This window comes from Aotus nancymaae, unplaced genomic scaffold, assembly GCF_030222135.1.
Source record: "Aotus nancymaae isolate 86718 unplaced genomic scaffold, 86718_ANA_hifiasm-v0.15.2.pri h1tg000040l, whole genome shotgun sequence".
In the NCBI taxonomy this organism is placed as follows: domain Eukaryota; kingdom Metazoa; phylum Chordata; class Mammalia; order Primates; family Aotidae; genus Aotus; species Aotus nancymaae.
This window is the reverse complement of record NW_026988454.1, coordinates 12,463,932-12,470,944: the sequence shown is the minus strand read 5'-3', so window position 1 is coordinate 12,470,944 and position 7,013 is coordinate 12,463,932. Positions and strand designations below refer to the sequence as shown.

Sequence of the window (7,013 nt, the reverse complement as noted above, 5' to 3'; positions counted from 1 at the left end):
CTCAGGTTACTGGCAAATGTTTGATGCTATCTGATAAGCATTTATTGAGCACTACTGGATGTAAGGCATAGTACTAGGCTCTGGTATAGGAGAGCATATAGTCAGGTAGGAAGATGCTAAAACAGTGCAAGTTAGACCATGTGCATATCAAAAGAAAGAAAAAAAACACAATTCTCCAGGGGTTTAGGAGGAGAAATAATGAGCAGTAGCAAATAAATCCTCATGGAAGCATTTGTGCTAAAGGCAGGTAGAGCACACTCGTGAGGAAGCAAGTGGCGAAGAGCACTCCAGGCAGCCAGGACACCAAGAGCTGGTGTGAAAAGGTTTGTGCGTACCGGGGGCAGGCACAATGGTTAGCTTTGCCAAAGTCAGAGGGTTTCTGAAGAGAGTTGGGAGGTCAGCCTAAAGAGGTAGGATTAAGATGGCTGATGAAGAATCTGGAGTACCAGGTATGTTTGGTTTTTGTTCTGGAAGCAAACAGAGTCACTGGAATTCTCTGAGCAGACCAGAGCTTGCTTGGTGATATGGTTTGGCTGTGTCCCCACCCAGATCTCATATTTAATTGTATTAAGTAGCCCCCATAATTCCCACATATCATAGGAGGGACCGGTGGAAGGTAATTGAATCATGGGGGCAGGTTTTTCCCATGCTGTACTCGTGATAGTGAGTAAGTCTCAAAGATCTTATGGTTTCATAAAGGGCAGTTTCCCTGCACAAGCTCTCTTGCCTGCCACCATGTAAGACGTGCCTTTGCTTCTCCTTTGCCGTCCACCATGATTGTGAGGCCTCCTCTCTGTGAGTCCATTAAACCTCTTTTCTTTGAAAATTACCCAGTCTTGGGTATTTCTTCATAGTAGTACGAAAATGGACTAACGCACTTGGCAAAGATGAATCCTGAGTGGGAGGTGGGGAGTGGTGGGTGTAGGGGGTGGGTTGGGGAGAGAGGGTCAGCAGTGTGAAAATGCCATTCTGAAAAGAAGAGAAAAAGTCAGGGAGACTCAGAGGGGTTGGATTCAGGGCAAGAGGGGCAGGGAGACATACAGTCTTATTTTTAATGGCACATTGGCAAAGACAATCACAGGAAGCAGTGGCATTTCTTTCCTGGGAGATCCTTAACCTCTCACCAGTCAAGGGAAGTTTAAGTGTCCTCCCTTGAAACACAGACAACTGAGCTAATGGGTCTCTCCATCCTTATAATAAAGGGATTTCTAGAAATGAATGCAAAAATTTAGTCAGAAGTTTTCTTCCCTTGACTATGTGAGTAATCACAGAAGAATGCTTATGGTAAGCCTCTTACTTCCCAGATGCAAATTCAATTCGGCTGAGCTGTTTTGCGGCTTATGCCAGACGTCTTGAGTCATCTCCCCAGGCAAATAATGTAAGCAGTTCTTTCAACATTGAAATGTGGATTTATTCTAGGACCGGAGACATATTACTAGTATTTTCCAGCATTGGCCCTAGGCTAGACAAATAAAGTTTACTTTTGAAAAGGTCAAAAGCACTTTCCAGACTCAAAGTCTCACTCCTTTCAAACTTCTAGGTCACCTGATGTTTGCAGCATCATGTACTTATGTTAAATATTGAAGGTCTCTGATAAAATATGACAGTATCAGAAAAGGCTGAGTCACTGTTATATTCACTTGTTAGTCCAAATTAGTCCATATTCACTTGTTAGTCAAAATTCACATTATATTTCTTAACAACCACCTAGTAGGGATTTAAAAGAATATTACAGGTAAATAATAGAGAAAGCAACGGCTCTCTTAGAACAAGTAAGGCAGTGACCAAAAGAAGGCATTGGGGAGAATGGAATAATTTCAGGAAACAACATTTTGATGTTTTCTTTGTGTTTCCCAGTCAAGCTGATGAGCAGATAGGCAAACAAATGGCTTAATTCATAGTCAAAACTAATGTACATACTTCCTACCTGATTTTAGTCTTGGGATAGTCAATGAGCTTGCATGCTGTTTTAAATATTTGATCGACTATGTCTGTAAACGGTAGACTTCTGTTTCACCTTCAGAGCATGGCACAATGGTCGGAAGTAACAGATGTTTTTTTCCTTAGCAGAAGAAAAAAGTGCAAGAAAATACATCTCCGCTGTTCAAATAAATAACGGGTCAGTTGACAAAGTATTGAGTTACCTGAAGGTTGAGTAACCATTTGGAGTTCGTTTCATTGGTCTGCTGGGTAGATGGGATTTAGATATCAATTGGGTGGCTGGACTAAAGCGATCTTTAAAATTCCTCCCAATGTTGAGATCGTTTGCCAGAAGAGTGCTGAGGACGATAAAGTGATCATATTAAGAACTTAAGCCTGAAGAAAGTGGCTAAAATAACTCAATATGCTTTACATGTCTTAGCTAAGTGATGAATTGGATAGATGCAATACCTCTTGACTGCCAGCTGAAGGGTAAAAAGAAGGGTAGGATTATATATAGTGCCAAGAGGAGGTATAATGAGAAATAATACTATGAAATTTACTAAAGGAAACTGAGTTCTGAATTAGAAACATTTTTTCAAATTAGAGCTTCAAAATCTAATGTGTTCTGGCACTGTCTCCCAAGGGCAGCCACAGAAGGCCTTTGAAGAGCTCTGTGCAGCCTTGGTTGGAGCGATTTAAGCAACATGCCCTTTAGAAAATAAAAAGCCTTTCTGGAGGAAAGAGGGAAGGGTTGTACAATTTCTTTCAACACAAAATATTTTGATGTGAGGATTTCTCCTTAGGTTTATCTTCCACAGACCATTTCTTCCATAAACAGGGTTGTAGGCAGACCCAGGCTTGACACACATAGGCTGCATATTAAGAGGAATCCTGTGGGAACGCCTGAAACAGCGCTCCAAGCCTGCTCCCTTGTGGTCATGGGATATGCAAAACAGCAGCCATGTCTTTGGGTAGTCTCTGCCCTCTTTCCTCTTGGAAACTGGTTTGGAGGATGCCTAGGCACCTCTGCGCGCCGTTCCCCTCTCCTTTCCCCTTAAACTAGTACTTCCAAGTTTGTCTGGTGACCCTCAGGCCAGCAAAGGTGGGGAGAGGAGAAGCTCGCCTTTCCCCCTCCTGGCTGGAGCTTGGTGCTTCCTGATTATTGCAGCCCACTTGCTTTCTTTTCCCTCCCTTTTCTCGGGACCAGATCTGCTCTTCACTCCTCTAGCAAGTACACCTGCCAGGCTCACTTGCTTTTTCTGGATCAGAAATGCCACATCTTCACTTTTGTTTAAAATAGGGAGGCAGCAGCTCAAAATATCTGAGCAATATTAGGAGCCAAGAACCCCTGGGTCTGAGTCAGAGCCCTGGATCTTTCTCATTGTATAACCTAGTCGTACATCCATGGGCAAATCATAGAAACACTCTAAAGCTCAGATTCTTTATTTGTAATTTGCAAAGGTCGTATTTTTCTCACAGACTACCATGGGGATCAAAAGTGATGCTAATGGGGAAAGGATTCCCTGTTTAATAAGTGGTGTTGGGAAAACTGGCTAGCCATATGCAGAAAGCAGAAACTGGACCCCTTCCTGACACCTTAGACTAAAATTAACTCCGGATGGATTAAATACTTAAACATAAGACCTAATACCATAAAAACTATAGAAGAAAATCTAGGCAAAACCATTCAGGACATAGGCATAGGCAAGGACTTCATGACCAAAACACCAAAAGCATTGGCAACAAAAGTCAAAATAGACAAATGGGACCTAATCAAACTCCACAGCTTCTGCATGGCAAAAGAAACAGTCATTAGAGTGAATCGGCAACCAACAGAATGGGAAAAAATTTTTGCAGCTTACCCATCTGACAAAGGGCTGATATCCAGAATTTACAAAGAACTAAAACAGATTTACAAGAAAAAAACAAACAAGCCCATTCAAAAGTGGGCAAAGGATATGAACAGATACTTTACATGTATGTCTTTACAAAAGAAGACATACATGAGGCCAAAAAACATATGAAAAAATGCTCATCATCACTGGTCATTAGAGAAATGCAAATCAAAACTACACTGAGATACCATCTCATGCCAGTTAGAATGGCGATCATTAAAAAATCTGGAGACAACAGATGCTGGAGAGGATGTGGAGAAATAGGAACACTTTTACACTGTTGGTGGGAGTGTAAATTAGTTCAACCATCATGGAGGACAGTGTGGCGATTCCTCAAGGACCTAGAAATAGAAATTCCATTTGACCCAGCAATCCCATTACTGGGTATATATCCAAAGGATTATAAATCGTTCTACTATAAGGACACATGCACACACATGTTCATTGCAGCACAGTTTACAATAGCAAAGACCTGGAACCAACCCAAATGCCCATCGACTGGACAGGGAAAATGTGGCACATATACACCACGGAATATTATGCAGCCATCAAAAACGATGAGTTTGAGTTCTTTGTAGGGACATGGATGAACCTGGAAACCATCATTCTCAGCAAACTGACACAAGAACACAAAATCAAACACTGCATGTTCTCACTCATAGGTGGGTGTTGAACAATGAGAACACATGGACACAGGGAGGGGAGCACTACACACTGGGGTCTGTTGGGAAATAGGGGAGGGACAGTGGGGGGTGGGGAGTTGGGGAGAGATAGCATGGGGAGAAATGCCACATATAGGTGAAGGGGAGGAAGGCAGCAAATCACACTGCCACGTATGCACCTATGCAACAATCTTGCATGTTCTTCACATGTACCCCAAAACCTAAAATGCAATAAAAAACAAAGTGATGCTAAATGTATATGTGGTTTTGGTGGTAAAGTTCTATGTTACTGTTAGTTACTGTTGTTTCCAATAAACGAGGCAAGTCTGTCTTTGGTCTGTTGTATATACAATAAGTTCTTCTAGCGGGACTTTGCCTCTCCTAACAAGATCTAAGTTCTAAAAGAGGGAAAGGATGTTTACTGCCTATACTTTAAACGTATACACGTGTTGAGAAGGCCATGAGCATCCTTTGAGGGCTAAAGAAATCTGAGAGAGGCTAGAAGATTTATCTATTCTTTGATAGACCAGGGGTGGAATAAATCCAGGTTGTATGGCCATGGAAAGCAAAGCAGGCATACAAGATCAGGACAGGTGGATGAAAGGAAAAAGGGGACGTAGGGCTAGTTTTAGACTTAAGTGCTTCTGGATTTTCTCTGATAGTAGGTATTATGCACTGAACTGGCGTCCTCTTTCCCAAATTGATGTTGAAGGCCTAAACCCTGGTACCTCAGACTGTGATTGTATTTGAAAATAGGGCTTTTAAAGAGGTAATGAAGTTAAAATGAGATCATTAGGGTGGGCATTTCCAAAGTAAGGAGTTTTTTGTGAAACTTAGAGAATTACTGCTTAGTTATTTGAAAATTAGTTTCATACCAACTGAGATGTCCTTTCTGGTCTGTGCTATTTCCATGCTTCCTTCTCCTCACTTGGACAAAGTGGGGATATCCCGAACTGAAGCAGTTTTACCACAATGTGACCTAAATAAGCTGACTAGTTTTTCTGCATCTGTTTTAAGATGGATTCAGTATGACCACATGCATTTGGACAGTAATACTGGGAAACAACTGAAACTACTTCAAAAATTAGATCACTATAGTCATCAGAGACTACAGCGCATCAACAGTTTTGATCTGTTATAGAAGGAACTGAAATCTCTCAAAGGAGACCTGTTTCCTGAGTCACTTATTGAAGAAATGATTGCTGCTTTACAGCGTTTCAGGGATGAAATTAATTACATAAATGTTGCAGAGATTGCATATTTTATTTCTAAAACTAATTACCTCAGTACTTTGCTACTTGATAGGATAGCCTTGGTGGCTGTTCAGCAGGTTGAAAAGATCCATCCTTTTACAGTTTTTGCTGTTATTCTTCCATTCAGCGTTTTGAATTATGATCCACCTCAAAGGGATGAATTTTTAGAAACTTGCGTGCAACATCTTAATTCTTACTTAGGTATATTCGATCCTCTTATGTTAGTGTTTCTTGGTTTCTCTTTGGCCACACTTGAATATTTTCCAGAAGATCTGCTAAAGGCAATTTTTAACATCAAATTCTTAGCTAGATTGGATTCTCAACTTGAAGTTTTACCTTCATCTCTAAGTACAAGAGTCCAGTTTCGTCTTATGGAGTTAAATAGATCAGTCTGCTTGGAATGCCCTGAGTTTCAGATTCCATAGTTTCATGACCGCTTCTGCCAACAATATAATAAAGGTATTGGTGGCATGAACAGAGCACAACAGCAGATTTGTAAAATGTTAGCAGAGGTACTAGGAAGAATCAATTGTGTAAAAGCCTCGGTTCTTACGCCTTATTACCACACAGTAGATTTTGAGTGTGTCTTGGATAAAAGAAAAAAACCTCTTCCTTATGGAAGCCATAATATAACATTGGGACAACGACGGAAATGCCCTGGGAATCAAATACCGAAATGGTTGGATCAAAGCTGCCACCAGGAGCTGAAAGGATTGCTTTGGAATTTTTGGATTCGAAAGCATTTTGTAGAAATATTCCTCACATAAAAGGAAAATCTGCTATGAAAAAATGACATTTGGAAATTTTGGGCTATCGTATAATTCAGATTTCTCAGTTTGAATGGAACTCTATGGCACTGTCAACAAGGGATGCTAGGATGGACTACCTGAGAGAACGTATATTTGGAGAAGTCCAATCATGATTGTAGTTATTTAAAATGAATGTTATCATGTGTCACATTTGGACTTATTTTAAGTAAGTGGCCTGACTCAATATAAAATAAGAGGTACAAATATCCTAAGGTGAGAAGATGCCTGGCATGTTTGAGAATAACAAAGGATCCAGTGTGGCTGGAGCAGAACAAGTGGGGAGTGGGATGGGAGTACATAAGAGGAAAGGAAAGGGATAACAGAGTCAAATACAACCTCTTGGCTACTTGGCGTGAGGTGAGAAGCCATTGGAGGGATTCAAGCAAGGAATGATATGAACTCACATTTTAACTGCATTACTTTGGCTACCTTGTTGAGATAAGAAAAGACTATGATGAGGCAAATGTGTAA

The 7,013-nt window shown here is 40.8% G+C and overlaps 1 pseudogene; it reads left to right on the top strand.

Moving 5' to 3' along the window:
* Positions 1–421: 421 nt before the first annotated feature.
* On the top strand, positions 422–6,655 carry LOC105717749 (FAST kinase domain-containing protein 1, mitochondrial-like; annotated as a pseudogene).
* The last annotated feature ends 358 nt before the right edge of the window (positions 6,656–7,013 follow it).